This window comes from Podarcis gaigeae, assembly GCF_964106915.1.
Source record: "Podarcis gaigeae genome assembly, chromosome: 4".
Taxonomy (NCBI): domain Eukaryota; kingdom Metazoa; phylum Chordata; class Lepidosauria; order Squamata; family Lacertidae; genus Podarcis; species Podarcis gaigeae.
The window spans coordinates 19,081,353-19,104,854 of NC_139677.1; the positions used below are offsets into that span (position 1 = coordinate 19,081,353).

At 41.4% G+C, this 23,502-nt stretch overlaps 1 protein-coding gene and 1 long non-coding RNA gene across 3 annotated transcripts in view; both read right to left on the reverse strand.

Moving 5' to 3' along the window:
• Positions 1-23,502, reverse strand: part of LOC310842950 (uncharacterized protein) — a 579,207-nt gene that overhangs the window by 353,560 nt on the left and 202,145 nt on the right. The gene's annotated exons all lie outside the window — the stretch shown is intronic.
• Positions 17,785-20,026, reverse strand: LOC310844147. 2 transcript variants are annotated; one of them, XR_014563984.1, is made up of 3 exons: positions 19,952-20,026; positions 18,118-18,272; positions 17,785-17,960 (listed from the first exon to the last, which is right to left on the reverse strand). It is a non-coding gene; the product is annotated as an uncharacterized lncRNA (long non-coding RNA). The 2 variants fall into 2 exon arrangements; XR_014563985.1 differs by having other exon boundaries at positions 19,948-20,019.

Sequence of the window (23,502 nt, forward strand, 5' to 3'; positions counted from 1 at the left end):
AATCCACAGAGCACTTAAAAAAATACAATACTGTGAAAAGGAGTAAAATGTTTATTCTATATAGGCAGCTAAGGTTTGCTGTCAAAATATTGCAATTTATTGCAATTTAAATGCATATCAGCATTTGGAAAAGATGTTGTATAATGCCACTAATGGCAGCTAGTTAATGGAGAGCAGTGGAGTGTAAAATATGTTCATTATTGAAAAGGTTGTCTTTGGCCTTCAAAATCTCAAAATGAGTTACCCAAAGTGGTTGATTGCATTGGGGTAGTGGAAGAATAAGCGTCTGAAAGCATTTCTCACAAAACGCGTCCTTTCGTTTCAGCAGTTGACAGGATATTGGCTTCGAAAATATTCGCGTTCTTTTATGAAGGTGCTTAATTATTTCCACAAAGAAGCAGTGTGCAAACTTTACGAAATGCCTACAAAATGTTTCTTCGTCATTAACTGCCAACTTATGGTGGATAATTTTTTTGCGCTTTTCAATGTAAAGTGATTTGAATAACATCGTTGGATTAAATTGCTGCTCTGTAAACGAAATCTGAAAGATAGACACCACAGGTAGAACTGAATTGCACACTGTAGTATAGCACTGATTACATTTGGGGGTGGGGTGGGGGAGAAAGTCAATGCTGCAATAAATGAACACAATTACAAACTTTCCAACCTGTCATGTACATCAATCTATGACCAAGGTGAGAGACACAATTCCCTTGAGGATAATTTATTGGGGCACATGCTGGAAGTAGACAGAAATTGAATCAAAATTGGGTGGAGCCATAGCCAAAGGTAAGTGGGGCCACCCCTTCCTTCCTTCCTTCCTTCCTTCCTTCCTTCCTTCCTTCCTTTCACAACACTCAAACTCATGTAAAGGAAAAAAGGTAAAGGACCCCTGGACGGTTAGTCTAGTCAAAAGCGACTATGGGGTTGTGGCGCTCATCTTGCTTTCAGGCTGAGGGAGCTGGCGTTTGTTCACAGACAGCTTTCCAGGTCATATGGACAGCATGACTAAACCACTTCTGGTGCAACAGAACAACATGACAGAAACCAGAGTGCACAGAAATACCTTTTACCTAACCACCACATTGGTACCTATTTATCTTTTTGCACTGGCATACTTTCGAACTGCTAGGTTGGCAGAAGCTGGGACAGAGCAACGGGAGCTCACTCCGTCACAGGGATTCGAACTGCCAACCTTCCAATCGGCAAGCCCAAGAGGCTCCGTGGATTAGACCACAACGTTACCAGCTTCCCTTCATGAATATCCAATGAAGCTGAATGTTGGAAGGTTCATGACAGATAAAGTTTTCTTTAATGTTTTTATTAATTTTCATGGTCCTGAAGATAAATTTTGATAAAACAATTGTTACAACAGTAAACAACAAACAACTTGTCCTGATAAAATTAAAGATTTTTATCATGCCATGTGTTCAAGTTTCATTCGATTAATCTAACAGATCATATCACATTTTCCCATGAGTGCTGGAATAGAAGTAAAATAAAGTATTTATTCACACAACACATAAACAGTAGAACTTGCTCCCAAAGGAGACGGAGATGGCCATTAACTTGGGTGGCTAGAGATTAGACACATTTATGGAGCTTCAAGCTTTCAAAGAGTATTGGCCATCATGCCTATGCTCTACCTCCATGGAACATGGAGGCAATGCTCTGTCTTAATGGTCAGAGGCAATGTGCCAAAGGAGGCAAGATCACCTGCTCAGGTCCTGCTTGTAGTTTCCCGGGGACGTGGTTGGGGCTGTGGTCTAAACCACTGAGACTCTTGGGCTTGCTGATCAGAAGGTTGGTGGTTCGAATCTCCATGACGGGGTGTTCTGTCCCAGCTCCTGCCAATCTAGCAGTTTGAAAGCACACCAGTGCAAGTAGATACCACTGCGGCAGGAAGGTAAATGGTGTTTCCATGCACTCTGGCTAGCCACATGACCCAGAAAGCTGTCTGTGAACAAATGCGGGCTCCCACGGCCTGAAAGAAACATGAGCACTGCACACCCCTTAGTCACATTTGCCTGGACTTAACCATCCAGGGGTCCTTTACCTTTACTTTTACCTTTTTACCTTGTAGTTTCTCACAGTGTTTAGCCACTATGAAAAGAGGACTTTGGACTCATAGGTCATTGGCATGAGCCAGGATGCTGTTCTTAGTTTCCTTCATTCCTTTCTCTTTTTTCTTGCTACTGCACTACCTCACTCCTTGTAATCTACATGAATTGAGAGCAAGGACTGCCTGACAGTTTGTTAGTTTGCTTGCTTGTTTTCTAACATTTCTTTCCTGCTCTTCTTCCATCCTGGACCCCAAGGCTGAGCTCATGGCTCTAGAACCACAAGTTCCCCACCCCTGATCCAGGAACCCTCCCAAGAAATTTCTGCAAACAGAACGTTGATGGCCGCAACATTGTACAAAGATGATCACCCAGCAAACTATTCCCACAACTCAGGAGAACCAAATGGGTTGTTTTCACCAATCTTCCACTAACCACGTTCTTCAGAACTGCCAACAGCTATGTCTTCAACCATGTATTTGACACATTTTTTTAAAAAAATGTAACTTCATTTACTCTGCTATAGAGAATGCTTAGCTTGCTTGCTTAGGTGCTGCAGATGAGTTAGGAACTGAATCCATTTTGGCACCCCATTTTTTAAATCATTGGACTTATTTTGGCTCCAGTTTTGATGTGTTTTTGAAGGTTCCTAGAGCTCCCTTCCTCTCCCCACCCCAACAACCAAATAGGCAACAATGAATGAGTGTAAATAAACAACAACTACAACACATTTAATTACTGCTGCTGGAATGTAGACACTGTTATTCTACATTGAACATGAATCAGCCTTCCAAACATTTCAAAATAATATAAAAGGCAAATCTGAAATTTAGAAATGGGCTTTCATAGAAATTGCAGTTCCCCACAGGGGATCCACGCTATAAGTCAAAATGCATCACTTGCTTATTTAATGTTGAGAAATCATGTGTTTGGTGAAGTGATTGAACTTCATGTACCTTGTTATAAAGAACACTAGATAATTATTTTTGCCCATGTAATTGAATACTTATACTCTTATACAATTAAGGTAGCTTCTTCATAGGATAATTCTTCAAATTTTTCTTTCTTTCAATAGAACAAAGCATGAAAAGGTCACATTTCTTCCTCTGACTTCTTTGCTCATTGGATAACCCTCTCTGGTACTTTTTGGACTGATTTGACCTTTCTCAGGGAACTTTTAAGCATTATTTTCCCTTTTAACCTGTCGCTACCAGCTTGCAGGATGATATTTCTAAAGTTTGTCCAACTTTCAATTGTCCACTTTTGTGCACAGATTAATCTTGAACTCAGCCTCAATCTCTTTAAAATTGAACATACTGTCCTCCCCACTCACAGGCTGGCTTCCACATGATAGGAGAATGGAGGGGAGGAGAGAAGAGATTGCAAATATGGCCCCCTATTACCAGGTAAAAGAAAAATAGAGTCTAAATTCTGTCTCATTCCATCAAGTGCTCCAGTACAGCAGCGCATTAAAGAAAGAAAGAAAAGCATTTGCGAAAGCCCTGAATAAGCACTTGGACGTTTTTGTCTGTGAGATTCAGCTATGAGCAATAGGAAAGGAATTGAAATATATTTTCTTACTAAAGCGGAGAACCTTGAACTAAAATGTCAGATCCTGAACTGGAACACACTGACATGGCAAGGAAAAATAATATCAGTTTGAATATATTTCTTCCATTTAGTAGGCTTATAATTTCATATATTTTTTTCTATTCTGCATTACATTCCACTTTCAGGAAGCTGCTTTGCAGAAGGCAGAATTCAATACTTTGTGGTCCATGAAGTTTTAACGGGGAATTATTATTAATATTATTATTATTAATACCCCGCCCATCTGGCTGGGTTTCCTCAGCCACTCTGGGAGGCTTTCAACAAAAGATTAAGAATACTGTACATTAAAACATCAGTCATTAAAAACTTCCCTAAACAGGGCTGCCTTCAGATTTCTTCTAAATGTCAGAAAGTTGTTTATTTCCTTGACATCTAATGGGAGGGCGTTACACAGGGCAGGAGCCACTTCTGAGAAGGTCCGCTGCCTGGTTCCCTGTAACTTTGCTTCTCACAGTGAGGGAACAGCCAGAAGGCTCTTGGCACTGGACCTCAATGTTCGGGTTGAACAATGGGGGTGGAGACGCTCCTTCAGGTATAAGATGTGGTTGCAAACATTAAGTGGCTGCACACCTTCACAGGAAAAAATGGAGAATGCGTTCAAACTGTCAACATGCATAGAGGATTTTGCCTGGTCAACTTCTGCGCTTCCAGCAGATTTTGAAAGATATCCCCAAGGAGGAAATGCTAATCATGTAGAGTACAGGCAGGCCAGTCTAGGCACAAATTCCTCCAGTAGTCTGTGCATATTGCCTAGACAGTGTACAAAATCCACAAGAAGGCTGATATCCTCTTATATTCACCAGTGGTAATCCATGTTCACAGTGCATGTAATCCTTTATCAAAGTTGTCAATGTGTGTGCTATATCATCACCTTCCGTGAATGTGCACAACTGTCAGCATTTATGCACATTCACTAGTCAATTCACATCTATGATTTACGCCAAATATATTTTGGCTTGAGGCTTTGAAAGAGATACACGTAAGGAGAACTTAAGGAGGCTGTTATACCAAAGCATTTCTCCTCAGTGTTTCCTGCATACAGATGTTGCTGTATATCTGGGGAGCCATACTCTGCTTCTCAGAAACTACGGCACGACAATATTCTAATTTTCCGAGTTTCAGCTGTATGATCCAGCAATAACTGCAGTTGACTTTCTGCCTATTGATTCCATAATCAAAAACACTTTCTGGCTACATTGCTCCTTTGTCTGGAGAGCTATTTCAGACATGTTCTTTCAGAGCTTATCTGCCCTGAAAATCTGAACAGGCCTTCTGTCACTAGGTGCTGCTCGCCAGTGTTTCCTTAACACTATTGCAACAGTAGGAGGATGCAAAGGAACTCTGGATCCAATCCAATGACTTAATACAATTGCAGTTGTTCACAGGCACAGTTACAGCAATGACCCGGCTTGTATGCTCTGCTGATTCACAGTGATTATCTCCCCATTGATAGAAAACTCTTTCGGCATATTGTGGAAAAGTTCATTTATTTCAGTAATTCAACTTAAAAGGTGAAACTAATATATGACATAGACTCATGACATGCAAAGTGAGATATGTCAAGCCTTTATTTGTTATAATTGTGATGTTTATGGCGTACAGCTGATGAAAACCCCAAATTAACAGTCTCAGAAAATTAGAATATTAAATGAAATCAGCAAAACAAGGATTGCAAATAGAGCAATATTGGACCTCTGAGAAGTAGAAGCATGCACATGTACTCAGTACTTGGTTTGGACCCCTTTTGCATCAATTACTGCCTCAATGTGGCATGGCATGGATGCTATCAGCCTGTGGCACTGCTGAGGTGTTATGGAAGACCAGGAAGCTTCAATAGCAGCCTTCAGCTCTTCTGCATTGCTCGGTCTCATGTCTCTCATCTTTCTCTTGGCAATGCCCCATAGATTCTCTATGGGGTTCAGGTCAAGCGAGTTTTCTGGCCAATCAAGCACAGTAATCCCATGAGCATTGAACCAGGTTTTGGTACTTTTTGCAGTGTGGGCAGGTGACAAAGTCCTACTGGAAAATGAAATCAGCATCCCCATATAGCTCGTCTGCAGAAGGAAGCATGAAGTGCTCCAAAATCTCCTGGTAGACGGCTGTGTTGACCCTGCACTCAATGAAGCACAGTGGACCAACACCAGCTGATGACATGGCTCCCCAAATCAACACAGACTGTGGAAACTTCACATTGGACTTCAGGCATCTGGCATTGTGTGCCTCCCCATTCTTCCTCCAGACTCTGAGTCCTTGGTTTCCAAATAAGATGCCAAAGCTGCTCTCATCAGAAGAGATTTTGGGGAGCAGACGAGCTATAGTCACTTACGGACTCACTGTTAAGACCGTGTTCATGGAAGACAATCTTACTCAGCTATGAGTGATTGCCAAAGATATAAGATGTCCGGATGAGTTAGAAGTGAAATTTTTGAAGGATGGATGTTCATCAGTATGTGTGCGTATTAGGTAGTTTCTCACTGAAATGCAAACAAAAGCAGACTCCATCCCTAGCTCTGCTCCTGTCATTGTCCTTCTCACTCACAAACCCATGGAAACAGAAAGCCTCTACCACTCATGAAAGCTACCTAAACAATCTAGAACCTTGCAAAATAAGGGCTCTGTGTCTCCATGAGCAGAGAAAACTCTCAATTTCACATATTTTCCCTTCCCGAGTGACAATGATGGTGACTCAGGGGTCAGAGCTTAGTGCTCTCACCCTTGCTTACACATCAAATTTATATGTAAACAACCCAATACAGTTTTATTAACTCATGTGGAAGGTGTTTTAACATCTTCAACATCTTGCCCTCATCCCAGTATCTTCTGTGATATTAGCACATTTAACAGGCAGTGGGTTTTTTACACCCTTTTGAAACTGGGGCGAGGGATCCTTGCAACCATTTGGAACATTTCGGAACACATTTTCCATTCACTCACAGTACCTGCAGAAAACTGAACAGCTTAATCCATCTTCTTTGGTTGCTTTCGATTTTCTTTCATGTGGCCTCTGCATATGTGTCTATTAAACACACCTTTCTTATGTGCCACCTCTTAACCATATTCACGTCTCTTTCAGCGCAGTTGGAACACAAGGGAACATCCAGTTGAAAAGTTAAGCACATTTAAGACCCGTCAACTTCAAAGGGCAGAGCTAACTATGTGGTCAACTACCCACCCCTGACTCTTTTTGCTACTTCCTCCCTATTCTTTAGTGTGGAGCGATAGATTGTAAATACCCATTCCAGTTTTAATCATGTTTAATTGTTTAAAATCCATTCTAATTGTTTAAAATGCATTCTAAATTTAGGAAGGATAGAAGACATTTTTTATTAAACAGTTAATCAGCACGATTTTATGCATGTTTACTCAGAAGTGCATTCCACTGTGTCGAGTTGTACTTACCACTTAGTCAGTATTCTTTTTAAAAAATTAAAAAGTTAATCAGCACAATTGGATTCCGGTTTACTCCAAAGTTCATTGTGCTATGTTCTACAGTACCTACATCTTAGTAAGTATGTTGAGATTGCAGCCTTGTTTCAAAGGAGAAAAAGATGCAAGTAAGCACTGAATATTCTGATCCTATGGCTGATGGCAATCGATCCACTTTTACCTAGGAGTAGGTCCCATTGAATAGGATTATGCTTGGTTTCTTTCAAATCAAAGATAAAACACTTTTGCAGAAGTTTGAGTGTGTGTGTGTATGTGTGTGTGTGTGTGTGTTGCGATGGGATGGTGTTTCCCTATATATTATGGGCTTCATGCAGTCTGCAACATATTGTATCAAACACATGCAGCCTTTTTTCAAGTGCAAATTATGGGAAGCTGCCAGTGTTTTAACAGCAGCAGGAAACACCCATCTGCTGAACATTGTGCACGAGAGATATGTGAGGGGTGTGGCTGGACTTTGCCCTAAGTATTTTAGGCTGTATAGCTTGAAGCATTTTTAAAGTTAAAAATTGTTTACAAATATAGGATGTGTGATTTTAATATGTGTAGCTTTTGCTAGATTGGACGTTTTATTTTTAATGATTGGCAGAGAAACAGAACCACGTTAGAGATTTTCATCACTCGCCATCACCATTATCCTCTGTTCTCATTGCCTAATAAGGTAGGGAAGTGTGGCAAGGTTGCTAATTACCAAATGATGGAGCTGCATCAGCAAAGATACATTGGAGCCAACACCATATTACAGAAGGACAAGATAAGTGCAACTTGTTCCCTTCACTAGATTGTGTGTCGGAAATGAGAAGAGCTCATTCTTCCAATCCTGGTGCAAAATAATTGGAACGCGGGACAAATAGCAACCCCTACTCTGATTACAATTTGAAGCAATAAAAAAGCCATTTTACGTTTTGACCTTTCAATGGGGCAAGGTGATTAGAAGCATTAGCAGCAGAATGATGACGCCCTGAGACAAACATCTTGAATATAATGGCTTATTCTTAATCCTGTTTTTAATAGGGGTGTTAGGGGTTTTTAGGGGAGGGATAGCACCTCTGACAGGGGACACACTGGGGCAGTTTGTCCAGCCTTGGTCCCCACCTTCTCACCTGTGGCTCCTAGAAGCAAGGCTTTGGTGTGTCAGTCACTACTGTTAACATATTTTAAGTTCATACCATGGCTGGTTTCATCACAGTGCCATTTCCATAAAACACAGTGCATGAAATGAAAGCAAAAACGAGCTCCTTGCTCTTGCTGGTTCACCAAGGCCAAAACAGAGTTTGCCCACACAGTTCTTGAGAACAATAGCTGTGGTCTGCAGGAATGCATGACTCAACATTTTAACTCAGAAATTGCAGGTAGATACTGGCTAGAACACATGCAGTGATTATGAGGCAGGGTACTTGTGAGTCACTTCACCACTTGACATCTACAAATGCCCATTTCAAGAGACTGAAAGCCCAATTTTACTTAAATGCTCGCTATTGTCCCAGACATTTCTCAGCATGTCACCTGTGAACAGGGCAAGGGAATGGCAACGGAAGATTATATATATATATATATATATATATATATATATATTGGGGGGGACCATAAATACTTCTACTAACGACAATAATGTTGTATCTTAATCTTTTAAATTGTATTTTAATCAACTTGTTTTTATTATTGGTTGTTAGCCGCCCTGAGCCCGGTCTTGGCTGGGGAGGGCGGGGTATAAATAAAAAATTATTATTATTATTATTATTATTATTATTATTATTATTATTATTAACAAGCAGTAATTGAAAGTGCCGGATTCTCCTCTCCTAGCCCAGGAAGAGGAGTGTAAATATAAATGCAGCCCACGTGACCGAGGTGAATAAACACCCAGCAATAAAAGATAATGGGAGAGGATTTACCCCAGCAAATTATTTGTCAAAATTACAAATACCTAAATACAGACGGTCATTTACCCTCGCTAGATTCAACGTGCCGCCATCTGCCTTATTTCAGGGCGGATACGTGGAATGAGTCTGCCCCTGTGGCTTGATGGAGGTAGAAACTGTCTCTCATGCCTTGTTATGCTGCCATTTCTATGGGGATATATGCTCGGTATTTATTACCCCTACTATGCAAAAATCTCCGCTATGGTTTGTGGACTGAAAACAACACTTGTATTCATTGGATCCAATTCGCTTTATGTAAATGGCACTAATATGAAACATCACCAATTTCTACTCTTGTTTCTGCTTTCATCTGAATTCTCCAAAATTCCTACTCCCAAGGAAGTTTGTTCCACTGTCATTAGGAAGTTTCTCCAAGTGTTTAGCTAAAATCTGTTTTCCTGCAGTTTCTACCCACTGGTTCCAATTCTGCCATTGAGAACACCAAAACAACAAGTTGCCTGGATCTCTTGTGTGATAGCCCTTCATATATATGAAGACCAATGTCATCCCTCCACTTGAATCTTACCTTCTCTAGGCCAAACATACCCACCTATTTCAACGTTTCTCCATAGAACTTGGTGTCCAGATCTCTCCATCCTGGTCATCCTCTTCTGGTAAACAAGAGGAGCAAACAAGAGAAGCCCAAGTAAATGAAGCCATCTTCAGTCTTATTCTACTGGTCCAGCTACTGTTATCTGCTTTGGCTGGCAGTGGTTCTTAAGTGAAGATCTGTCTTCTTTCCCAGCCTATGGTACTAGGGATTTATTTTCCCTGGAGATTGAATTTGGGGTGCTACATAGGCAAAGCTTATGCTCCACTACCATGCTACCCTTGCTGCTAACCACAGAGTAAGAATGCGCAAGACTTTTTTTATTATGCAAAGGGAACATCAATAACATTTGTCAGAAATGTGAGAAGCGAAACTTCCCAAAAAGTGAATGCTCACAGTTGTGTGGTACGGGAGACTAAAAACAATAGAAATATCATGTTAGGAAGCCTAACATGAAGACTGGGAAATGTTTACTGAATATATGGGTGAAAATTGTGCACATTTTAAGACACTGGTAGCATTATGATAAATTCAACAGTGTAAATATGTTTTGATGGATGTAACAATGAAATACTGAATGGTTTAGTTCATGTAAAATTTGCAGGGATGTATGGTATGCGAATTGAACCATGGAAAGAGAAGAAGGAAAGTCATTGATTTAAGATTGTTTAGCATCTTAAAAAGCAGAGACATCGCCTTACCAACAAAGGTCTGCATAGTTAAAGCCATGGTCTTCCCAGTAGTGATGTATGGAAAGTGGGAGCTGGACCATAAAGAAGGCTGACCGCCGAAGAATTGATGCATTTGAGTTATGGTCTGGAGTCCCATGATCTTGAGAGTCCCATGGACTGCAAGAAGATCAAACGTATCCATTCTTAAGGAAATCAGCCCTGAGTGCTCACTGGAAAGACAGATCCTGAAGCTGAGGCTCCAATACTTTGGCCACCTTATGAGAAGAGAAGACTCCCTGGAAAAGACCCTGATATTGGGAAAGATTGAGGGCAAAAGGAGAAGGGGACGACAGAGGATGAGATGGTTGGACAGTGTTCTCGAAGCTACAAACATGAGTCTGACCAAACTGCGGGAGGCAGTGGAAGACAGGAGTGCCTGGCATGCTCTGATCCATGGGGTCACAAAGAGTCGGACACGACTAAACAACTAAACAACAACAAATGAATATTTTGAAATGTAAATTAGAAAAGAAAAAGAAAAAGTGTGTGTGTGTATAAACCAAATAAGACTATTGGATTATCCACAAGCCAAATTAGTTTTCTCTTACTCTCTAGGTCTTTTGAAGGGGGGAAGAAATATAGTAATTTGTTCAAAGGTGGCATGCACAAGTACACCATTTATTTATTTAATTTAATTTATAAACTGCTTTCCATAAAATGTCTCTAAGCAACTTCACATGCCATAATAACCAGTCAAAAGGCAATTAAAAACAGTTTCTTATTGAAAAATAATGTCATATCCATTAGATGTATGAAAGGAAGGACTTCAGAGGAAAGAAAATAGAAGCAGCACCTGTCTGACATGTATTGGGAGGGACATAAGTTGATGTGAGGGTTTGCTCAGTTGCTCCTAAGCCCTTTATACTTCCAGATAGGAGTTAACTATTGAGGAAATATCGTGGCACAGTGTCATGCTGCTTAAACATTTTAATTTGCCTTGTAAGTTGCTCTGCCTTATGCTGTCCACCTTGTTTGTTGATCTCAGGAGATATGCCATCTGCCTTAGCTACTTTGCCTAGAAACATCAAATAAACATTTCTTCTTTTCTTTTTCTTTTTTGTCGCCTCCTCCAAAGATGGTACTATATTCCTCCTCCAAGAATGGTGCTATATTAAGTTAGAAACTATGTCCTACATAATAGCATTGATTGCATCTCTAACCATGGATGAATGAGTTTTTTGTAATGTAATGAGAATGTTTCAACATTAGTTTCATTTAGATTATCTTGAAAGGATTAGAAAGGTGTTTGATCTTGTAGTTCAGATGCTCTCTGGATATAATCCTTCACCCATATTGGCTTTTCCTAACACAGTCATATGCATGCTCAGTCACTCATATATTTTTAATGCATAGGCTTGATATACCACCGAAGTCCTAGAATACTCAAGAATACACTGTGGTGTTCTGGTGAATACTTTATTCCTCCAGGAGAAAGTCCAAGAGTCTTCTCAGCATAAGATTTTCAGCAAAACTGTGACCCCGCAGGTGAGGGCAAGGTAAAGGTAAAGGGACCCCTGACCATTAGGTCCAGTCGTGGCTGACTCTGGGGTTGCGGTGCTCATCTTGCTTTATTGGCCTAGGGAGGCGGCGTACAGCTTCCGGGTCATGTGGCCAGCATGACTAAGCAGCTTCTGGCAAAACAGAGCAGCACACGGAAACGTCGTTTACCTTCCTGCCAGAGCAGTACCTATTTATCTACTTGCACTTTGACATACTTTCGAACTGGCAGGAACAGGGACCAAGCAACGGTGGGGATTGTGGGGATTCGAAGCACCAACCTTCTGATCGGCAAGCCCTAGGCTCTGTGGTTTAACCCACAGCGCCACCCACGTCCCTGCAGGTGAGGTGACTGAGGGCTTATTTTGTGGGGTACCATGAAACATGTAGTTTTCACTGCCAAACATTGCAAGGGGCCTTTTCTGGGGTTTGGGGCCACTTTAGTTTGAATCTGACAACGTTGTATTTTTGGCGAAATCGGGACCCCACAGCTTAGTGTGCCAAGGGCTGATTCTGTGGGGTACCATGAAACGTGGGGCTTACATTGCTAAACAACATTGTAGGGGCCCCCGCTTTGGAGTGAATCTGATGATATCAGATTTTTGGCGAAACCATAACTCGCAGAGTAGGGTGCCAAGGGCTTTGCGGTGAAACGGTGGGCTAATTTTGGGGGTGCGCCATGAAATGTGTGGTTTTCACCTCCAAGCGTTGCAAGGAGTTGGCACCACTTTAGAGTCAATCAGACAACGTTGGATTTTCGGCAAAATGGTGACTCAATGGGTTAAGGAGCCAAGGGCATTTTTTGTGAGGCACTGTGAAAAGTGGGGCTTTCACTGTCAAACATTGCAGAGGGCCTTTTGCCAGTGCTTGGCACTGCTTTGTAGTGAATCAGACGGTGTTGGATTTTCGGCAAAATGGTGACACTGCGGATTAGGGTTCATTTTGTGGGGAGAGAAGTCAGAAGTGAAAAGCAAAAACAAAAACAAATAGAGACAGAGTACAGTAAACATCTGCTCCTGTGATTCCAACAGTTGGTGCTGGAATGCATAACACAGACATGTGATGAACCAATCCTACACAATATCTGCACAGTGAGAGGACTAGAACCTAACAGAAATGTGGGGGGTTTTGGTGCAAGCCATTGCAGAGGGCCTTTTATCAGAGTTTGGGGCTGCTTTGATTTCAATCTGACAACGTATTTTCAGTGAAACTGGGACCCTGTGGCTTAGGGCACGAAGGGCTCATTTTCTGAACCTCCGTGAAACATGGGGTTTTCAATGCCAAATGTTGAAGGGAGCCTTATTTCAGCATTTGGCCCCACTTGGGAGTGAATCGGATGACATCGGATGTTTGGCGAAAAGGTGTCCCCACGGGTTAGAGCAGTGATGCCTAATTTTGTGGGGTGCTGGGAAACGTGAGGTTTCCATAGCCAACCATTGCAGGTGGCCCTTGGCGGGCCTTCGGCTCTCCTTTGGAGTAATTCTGATGCCGTCGGATTTTTGGCAAAACTCTAACCTCGCATGTTAGGGCTCCTAGGGCTCATTTTGTGGATCGCTGTGAAACATAGGGTTTTCAGCACCAAACCTTCCAGGGGGCCTTTTATCAGCATTTGGCGGCACTTGGGAGTGAATCACACAACATCAGGTTTTCGGTAAAACGGTGACCCAGCGGGTTAGGGCACCAAGGGATCATTTTATGCCCTACCGTGAAATATGAGGTTTCTACCACCAAATGTTGTAGGGGGCAGTTTGCAGGAGTTTCACACCAGTTTTGAGTTAATTAGATGTAGCTAGGTTTTTGGCAAAAACGTGAGCCCCGGGTTAGAGCGCCGAGGGCTCATTTTATGGCCTACTGTGAAGCATGGGGCCTGTGTCATAGCCAGGTCTATCCTCACACTGTTTCTCTCATGTGCCTCTATCACTTAAAGCAGCTTACAAGAAATATGTTACAATTTCACAATCAACAACAGTATCGTCAAATACAATATTGTGTGGCAGATTGTAGAAGCACGCAAGACATATAAAACAATTATCTTCAGGTAAGATATCAAATTGGCAAGGGCAAAGCCTGACACACACACTCATTTGTGTATGTATGTATGTATGTATGTATGTATGTATGTATGTATGTCATCCAGCAGAGGATAACAAGAGAGGGGACAACTTGTGTTTTATGATGCAAGGGTGGTGGGGGATGAGTGTTCAGACCCCTGGGCTCTCACTTGTGGGGTGCCTCAGGGTTCTGTCCTCTCCCCCAAACTTTTTAACATCTACATGCAGCCGCTGGGAGAGATCATCAGGGGGTTTGTTTTGGGTGTTCATCAATATGCGGATGGTACCCAGCTCTACCTCTCTTTTAAATCAGAACCAGTGAAGGCGGTGAAGGTCCTGTGTGAGTGTCTGGAGGCGGTTGGAGGATGGATGTTAGCTAACAGATTGAGGTTGAATCCTGACAAGACAGAAGTACTGTTTTGGGGGGACAGGAGGCATGTGGGTGTGGAGGATTCCCTGGTCCTGAATGGGGTAACTGTGCCCCTGAAGGACCAGGTGCGCAGCCTGGGAGTCATTTTGGACTCACAGTTGTCCATGGAGACGCAGATCAATTCTGTGTCCAGGGCAGCTGCTTACCAGCTCCATCTGGTACACAGCCTGAGACCCTACCTGACTACAGACTGTCTTGCCAGACTACGTGGGGCTATCTTTGAAGGTGACTTGGAAACTGCAATTAATCCAGCATGCAGCAGGTAGACTGGTGTCTGGGAGTGGCCACCGAGACCATATAACACCGATCCTGAAAGAGCTTTATTGGTGCCCAGTACGTTTCTGAGCACAATTCAAAGTGTTGGTGCTGACCTTTAAAGCCCTAAATGGCCTCGGTCCTGCATACCTGAAGGAGCGTCTCCACCCCCACCATTCTGCCCAGACACTGAGATCCAGTGCTGAAGGCCTTCTGGTGGTTCCCTCGCTGTGAGAATTGAGGTTACAGGGAACCAGGCAGAGGGCCTTCTCGGTAGTGGAGCCTGCCCTGTGGAATCCCCTCCCAGCAGATGTCAAGGCAATAAACAACTATTTTACTTTTAAAAGGCAACTGAAGGTGGCCCTGTTTAGGGAAGTTTTTAATGTCTGACACTGTATTCTTTTTAATATTCGGTTGGAAGATGCCCAGAGTGGCTGGGGAAACCCAGTCAGATGGACGGGGTATAAATAATATATTATTATTATTATTATTATTATTATTATTATTATTATTATTATTATTATTATTATTGCCTTTATTTTGGGACACTCCCCCAGAACTTAGACAGTGGACAATCTGGTATGGGAGAATATGATCCATTAGATATTCCTGAACCAAATGTGGCAGATGCTGTATGGTCCAGATGACTGTTCACCTAGTATTTAGTAATTTAAGAATTAACAACTTTGGCCATTTGTCTTATCCTGCTAAGTGGCAAGGTCAATTTTATTATACCCCAGATACAGTTCTGGTCTTGTGAGAGAGGCCACAAGCTTCTTTCCTTTCTCTCTACTGTCTTGAGTCATTTATGAAAATAGCCATTAATTGTGCAGCACTCATACAACATGAATGAATTCTTCCATTAATTGATTAATTGAATTATGCTATCATTCATTCATTTGTTTGTTTTTGCATTCTTTCTCATGCATTTGTTCACTGTTCTGTGATTGCTCCAAACCCTGCAGCAAACATTTAAGTCTGAAACAATAACCAGAAACTTCCAATTCCTAACTGAAATAAATATGATAACACTGCAATTATGTGAAGCTTATGCTCATGATAGTCCCTCATTTCAGAATGTATTACAAATTCAATGCTATAAAGAGAAAGGTGCATTTTTACACATTATTAAATATTCTTATCTTAAGCTATTATATCAGCACATAAACATGTATTATGAAACATTACAATGCCTTAAAAATGTTCATTACCTCCACTCTTCTCTATCAGCTGGAGGTTAATGCAAGTCAGATTTTTCTGTTCAACTTTAAACCCACTCGAGAATGAAAGGAGAAGTTGATCCTCATTGTTATTTTATCCACAAGACAATTTAGAGGCAATTTGTCGTGCAAGACCATAGGCTTTTTATCCTTTTTTATATTCTTAATCGATCTTGGTGCACAGACAATAATTTGGGAATACAAAAACTGCAATCAAGGTTGAGGAGGCATCGCTTAGATTGTCTGCGAGATGTACGTTATCTCAAGAGAGTAATGATCTCTAATGAGAATCAAAACTCATAAAAGAGATGGCAACAATGCTAATTCATGCCTGGAAAGATGTGCTTTCTTGAATTAGAAATTTGGTTTGGGCGTGCCTTTCCCCCTTCTTGAGAAGAATAGGGAAAAAAGAAATGTTGTGGACCATTATGCATATGTTACTTGTTCTTTAATATATTAGTCACAGTCTGTGAACAAGGCTAAATGAATGTTTGCCAACAATCCACAGAATATATTGCCATATGTTATGGGTAGGGAACACTCAGCTTCTCTGTTTGGCTCTAAGGACTCTCCAAGTTCCCTCTCTAGGCCATGTTCACTGGACATCCCCATGCCCTTCTTAAATGCTTTTTACCTTGCTTAACTTTTCATCATCTGGGTGGAGAATGAAGAGGTGTGCGAATGATTAAAAACAGCTGACTTTGTGAAAGAGAATTACAGTGGTACCTCAGGTTAAGAACTTAATTTGTTCTGGAGGTCCGTTCTTAAGCTGAAACTGTTCTTAACCTGAGGTACCACTTTAGCTAATGGGGCCTCCCACTGCCACCGCACAATTTCTGTTCTCATCTTGAAGCAAAGTTCTTAACCTGAGGGACTATTTCTGGGTTAGCAGAGTCTGTAACCTGAAGCGTCTGTAACCCGAGGTACCACTGTACAGTGGTACCTCTGGTTATGAACTTAATTTATTCCAGAGGCCCTTTCTTAAACTGAAACCATTCTTAACCTGAGGTGCCACCTGAGCTAATGGGGCCTCCCGCTGCCGCCGTACCACCACCACATGATTTCTGTTCTCATCCTGGGGCAAAGTTCACAACCCAAGGTACTACTTCCTGGTTAGCGGAGTCTGTAATCTGAAGTGTTTGTAACCCGAGATGTTTGTAACCCGAGGTTCCACTGTACATGAAAATGATGTACCGGTGGTATTTGACTCCTACTAAGTTGGCAAAAATGTTATAGGACAAGTACAAATACATGCTGGAAATGTAAAGAAAAAGAAGGTACCTTCTATCATAAGTGGTGGACCAGTAAGGAGGCAAAAGCTTTCTGGGAGATGATATACAATGAAATGAAAACAAATGTTCAAAATAACTTTGGTTTAAAAAACCAGAAGCGTTTTTATTAGGAATTACAAGTACTGACATTCCAAAGAACCAGAAAAGACTTTTTAGTTATGGAACAACAGCCAATCGAATGCTGTTAGCCAGAGATGGAAAGAAGACAAAGTCCTAACCAGAGAAGAATGGTAAACGAAGCTGATGGACTATGCTGAAATGGCAAAGTTGACTGGAAAAAACTTTACAATAGAATGGGAAAATTTTATAACTTATCCAAGAGACCTCTGTAAGCAGATGGAAACATTGGCAGGATTTTGATTTCACTTGTAGTGTAACAATTACCATGGAAAATATGGATTGATATAATAGAGTGCAGAAGAATATGCAGTTTTTAATGTTTGAAATGGGACTCCAGGGAAGGGGTGGGGCGAAGTCCTGAGATTTGGAGGAAACTCTGTATATGGTTATGTACTTGATTTTTAAAAAATAATTTTGTATTGTAAATCAAATAAAAATGATTTTTTTAAAAAACACACAAAACAGCTGGCTTTGTGTGCTTGGAATGAACAATGGCAAGAGTAACATCCATCAGCTCCAGCTCTTGCCTCTAGTCCTATCTATACAGTAATTGACATATTGCCTCTGAAAATTTCCCAAACATGAAATGTGGCTCTCAGGCTGCATTTTCACAGGCTGAAATTATTTATTAGTTTATCGTATTTACTGAGGTGAAGTCTCATGTGTTTTGCCTTGCCTCTCGGTTTCAATGCAGGATGAGCCAGGAAACAATCAACCTTTTTCTTTAATCACAATATCCAAAATGGTCACCACTTTGCATCCTGTCATGATGATGCTCTGGCGGTCAATAGAGAAGAAGACAAACATTAGAACTCCTGCATTTCACCAATATTATCTTCCTTTTTCTTTTCTTTTTTGCCCATGACCTCTGGGGAAAAGTTTTCCCCACCAGAAAACAAATGCAACGAAAACCATTATTTTCTTAGCACTTAACTTTTTCTTCAGTTCAGAGTTGAGGTCTCTTTTCAGGGGAAATTGTATTTCTGTTTGCTTTCCCTCTTCTCACTTCAGGAGCCATCGCTTAGTTGAAAAATGTGATGTCAGATCTCACTCTAGATTTGGATTCTTTTCATTCACAGTTGGAGGTGGCTGAACGAAAGCATCGTTATGAGAGAATTCAATCACGGCTCAACGCAATTTCACAGATCCTTATTGTTCCATTTAGGAAGAAATGGCTCAGAGTTAATGTAAACGGTTGTGGGAATTTGAGCAACAACCAAAAAAGCCCCTACCCATTATCCATATTGTTGATATTCGACACACATAGGTTACCACAATAAATCTTGCGCTAATCAGGGCATCTTTATGCAACAGAGAGCCAAAGATAAAGTATGGGAAATTATAATAAGAGGAGACTCGACATGATCAGACTTGTAGAAAGATAACTACCTGGGAAAAACTGAATTTACTTTTCTGTGTTCACAATGAGGCAAAACAAAGCATGGAGGGAATTTCAGAGAGAGATTAGATTTGATTAAAAAGTTTAAACACAGCCAATGTCATGCATCTCTCAGGATAAGCACAAAATGGATTCGCTCAGTGCCCCCAAAAGTGATATGTTACCGACACAATTGAAAGTCAAGTGGCAGAGACCAAACAGACCATGGCTTTAGCCAATATGAATGCTTTGGCCCATTTCACGTCAAATACAAATCAGCATTTGTATCAGATATTGATTTAAATTAGAGTTACTCAGGGGTCTCCTGTCTATAATTTTTTATGCCAAACTGTTTGAGCGGGAAACAGTAGGGGGGCTGTCAAAAGCCAGATGTTGAGTGTTTGTCAGCTCTGGTACAATTTACCTCCGGCCTTTTATTTTATATTTTTAGTAAACACCTCTCAGAGGGGTGGCACGTACAGTAGGACCTTAACTCAAGGACATTGATTCCTATTATGGCTGAAACCCAAATCTTCTGGTGCATCTGTAAGCCTGTGTTTTAAATGGAATTGGAACCAGAGAAAACATTACAGGCACTAGAAGAGCCTGATGAAATTATTCTCTTTGCTATGACTGAGGACTCCTTGAGACTGGTGCTTTACTATTCCTTCTTTCAGAAAAAGTTGAGACTTTCACAATAAAATATTAAATATATATATATCCTATTTTGAGGGCTGGTGTGAAGGAATTTTTTTTTTTGGGGGGGGAGCAGGAAACTGTAAATAAACTTTATGTAAATCTGCTCCAGTCCTTCAAAGAACTGAGCAAAAAGGAAGGAAAGAACTAGATATTATATAGTTCAGTTTGGTTGCATATACAACTGTAGCAATGATGTATTGAATTTTGCAAATGCCAGGTTAGGATTTACTGTTTAGTTTAAGGAACACAGACTTTTCTGAAAAATCATCCTCCCCCCTTTCTTTAATTCTTCATTTAATTTTGTCACCAATCTTTGTTCCCTTCCATGTTCATAATTTTGTCTGCTCTTAGGAGATGTTCTGGTCACAGTGCAATTACTTCCAACTCTCTGATTTCACACTATAGATTTCCACTTATGGTTGAAGGCTTTTCCATTCTTACAAGATTACACTGACAGCAAAGGCTATTTTGTCTTCCATCAAAAGTTAACAATAGCGCAAGGACCACGTATGTGTATTTGATGAGCACAGATTTTGTCCTTTGGTTTCTCCAGATCAAACTTAAGGCTGTCAAAATGTTTGGGGAATTCAAGTTTTCAAATCCCCAGTCTAGAGGAAGTGAAGCCCTCCTTATACATTCTACTCGTGAGTAAAACTAATTCACACAGTGTGAAATAAGTGTGCCAACCTGCCCCACATATCAGTCTCAAACTTCTGAAGTGCACATATGCATTTGTGGAGAGTCATTGTACAGCTTAGAACCCTGGAAGATTAGGGTTCTAGATGCTCCATGCAAGTGAAGGTTGGTGGAAATGGAACTTATATTTAACTGAAAGTGACTAGGGATGCAATCCAGTCACACCCTCAAGCTGTGGGAAGTTTGAATTGAGTGACGTCATCACACTTCTGGCAGTGTAGCTGTACTCTTGCCAAATGTGCAGGTGGACAGCAGCCCCCCTAGTGTTAAGCTCCCAAATCAGCTGTTCCAAGGATAAGGAAGGGGCAGGAGTGGGTCCAGAGTTTCTCTCATAGCTGGCACCAGTGCCATGGGACCAATCTACCCGCCTTCCCATTTTTTCCCTCTGCCACTGTGAGTGGCAGAGCACTGGGAGCACCAGCATCCACCACACCAAAAAGCCAGTGCGCAGTTAGAATTGCTCTGTAAGTGACTAGATTTCCCCACTGATTCTCAACAGGATCTAAAGTCAACTAAATGTACAATACTAATCATATCTACTGAGAAGCAAGCCCCACTGGGTTCAATGGGTCTTACTCCCAGACAAATACATCCAGTGGTTTTTTTCCCCCTAAAAGAAAAAATGTTTAGGGGTACTGACATTTTCACTTAAGAAAATCACCATTTTATAGTTAAAATCAGGGAAAATAAATACAGTAAATGGACAAAAGTACAAAGAACATGCATTACACCAGGAAAGGAAAGGAAGCCACGATTGGAGGTGGTAACAACAAAACGAACCAATCACTGTGCTAGATTCCAACTCCTACTTCACACATTAAAAACTTGCTTCCGTGTGATATTATTATTATTATTATTATTATTATTATTATTATTATTATTATTATATTTTTATTTATACCCCGCCTATCTGGATGAGTTTCCTCAGCCACTCTGGGCAGCTTCCAACAAAATATTAAAAATACATTAAAACATCAGTCATTAAAAACTTCCCTAAACAGGGCTGCCTTCAGATGTCTTCTAAAAGTCAGATAGTTGTTCATTTCCTTGACATCTTATGGGAGGGTGTTACACAAGGCAAGCACCACTTCCCTCTGCCTGGTTCCCTGTAACTTTGCTTCTCACAGTGAGGGAACAGCCAGAAAGCCCTTAGCTGGATCCCAGTGTTTGGGCTGGGTTGATGGGGGTTGAGACGCTCCTTCAGGTATGCTGGGCTGAGGCTATTTAGGGCTTTAAAGGTCAGCACCAACACTTTGAATTGTGCTTGGAAACGTACTGGGAACCAATGTAGGTCTTTCAGGATCGGTGTTATGTGATCTCGGTGGCCGCTACCAGTCACCAGTTTAGCTACCACATTCTGGATTAGTTGTAGTTTCCAGGTCATCTTCAAAGGTAGCCCCACATAGAGCGCAATGCAGTAGTCCAAGTGGGAGATAACTAGAGCATGCACCACTCTGGTAAGACAGTCCGTGGCAGGTAGGATCTCAACCTGCGTACCAGATGGAGATGATAAACAGCTGCCCTGGACACAGAATTGACCTGCACCTCCATAGACAGCTGTGAGTCCAAAATGGCTCCCATGCTGTGCACCTGGCCTTTCAGGGGCACAGTTACCACATTCAGGACCAGGGCCTCCTCCACACCCACACGCCCCCTGTCCCCTAAAAACAATACCTCTGTCTTGTCAGGATTCAATCTCAATCTGTTAGCTGCCATCTATCCTCCAACTGTCTTAAACTCAGGAAATACGGCCACCATTGGGGAGTAGCAACAAAACTAATGATTCACCATGCTAGAGAAGAAACTCTATATATAGAGAGAGAGTTTCTTCTCCCATTAGATCAGCCTTTCTCAACCTGTGGGTCCCCAGATGTTGCTGAACTAGAACTCCCATCACCCCTAGCTAGCAAGGCCAGAGCTCAGGGATGATGGGAGTTGTAGTCCAACAACATCTGGGGACCCACAGGTTGAGAACCGCTGCATTGATTCACAAAATATTTAGGGGTATGCATACCCCTGCATACCCCCAGAAAAAAACACTGAATATGTCTACTTTTGCATCATATTCTGCATAGAACCCATTGGGTTTAAGGACACTCACTTCTGTGTTGGGTTACAGACAACATATTCTATTGGGGGGGGGTCAAAGCTAACCTGAAGAAGAAAATAATGTTAATGCAGAAATTACTTTAAACAAATGTTATGACATTTAGCCTTTTGTGATCGTGTCTTTGCTCCTTACACTTGTTGCCTTGCAGACCTCATCCAAGTCATGAATGACAGCATGTCAAATTGATGTTCATCATTGGATAATGTTTTAGAGCATCCTGAAGAAACACATTCCCCTTACAATTCAATGAACATCACATTTAAACTCAATGTAGCAAAACATATTTTTCTAACATAGCTTATTCCCCCCTTCCCCCTTCAATAATACTTTCTGTCGGCCTCTAATAAAGGGTCTGTAGTAATAGATTATATTCTTAAATGCATGCATTGTCAAAGGACATCTTTTCTTGAAGGATAAACTGGTGTTTTTTAAAAGTATAACTTATCTGAAGGACATATTTTAACTGTCCTTGTTCATTGCACACAAGAAGTAGAGAAGTGGTTCCCAAACATTTAGCCCCATGGACCACTTGAAATTGTTGCGGGTCCTGCTGGACCACTTAATGAGTTTTCTGCCTGTTGTAGCAATTGCAATGGGTAGTTATAGATGTTGCATGGCTTTTAATTGGGTTTTTATTGCTTCCTTTATTTCTTATATATTGTGTTTTATTATATTGCAATTTGAATTTCATAAAATGCAATACAATATAATTGTAATACAGTACAGTGGATGCTCGGGTTGCGAACGTGATCTGTGTGGGATGCACGTTCGCAACCCACAGTGTCCACAACCCCCAGTGGTGCATCTGTGAATGCGTGCACTGCGATTTAGCGCTTCTGCGCATGCACGACCGCCAAAACCTACAAGTAACCTGTTCCGGTACTTCCGGGTTTTGGCGTTTTGTAATCCGAAGAAATGAAACCTGAAGTGTCTGTAACCCAAGATATAACTGTATAAGAAATTAATTAAGAAATGCAAATCAATTCATATCAGTATGAATATTCCATGCAATGGATGAGTTGTCTTCCATCTTCAGCCACAAATCTACAGACCATCTGAATGAAACTCAGAGACCACGGGTGACTGTGGATCACAGTTTAGGAACCACTGAAGTAGACAAATAGAGGGCATCCAATGTCAGACAAACTGGTGTTTCTGCTCCTGTAATGGGAATTCACCTTTTTCTTCTCCTGTTGAAGTCTCTTGCCCAGAACCAAAATCTGCCTTGGAGGCTGGGGAGATCCGCCACTGAATATTTCAGAGGCATGTAGGGGCTACAGTGGGAGGAGAGAAAGGAGAGGTCCTCATTGCATAGTCTCGAAAGCTGTGAACACTTCTGGATGCTGCAATCCTGCTACCTTCATATGTATGTGTCTGTGACACAGAGCCCGCCAGCCCATGAGGCGGGGTGAACCAGCTGCCTCAGGTGGCAGAAC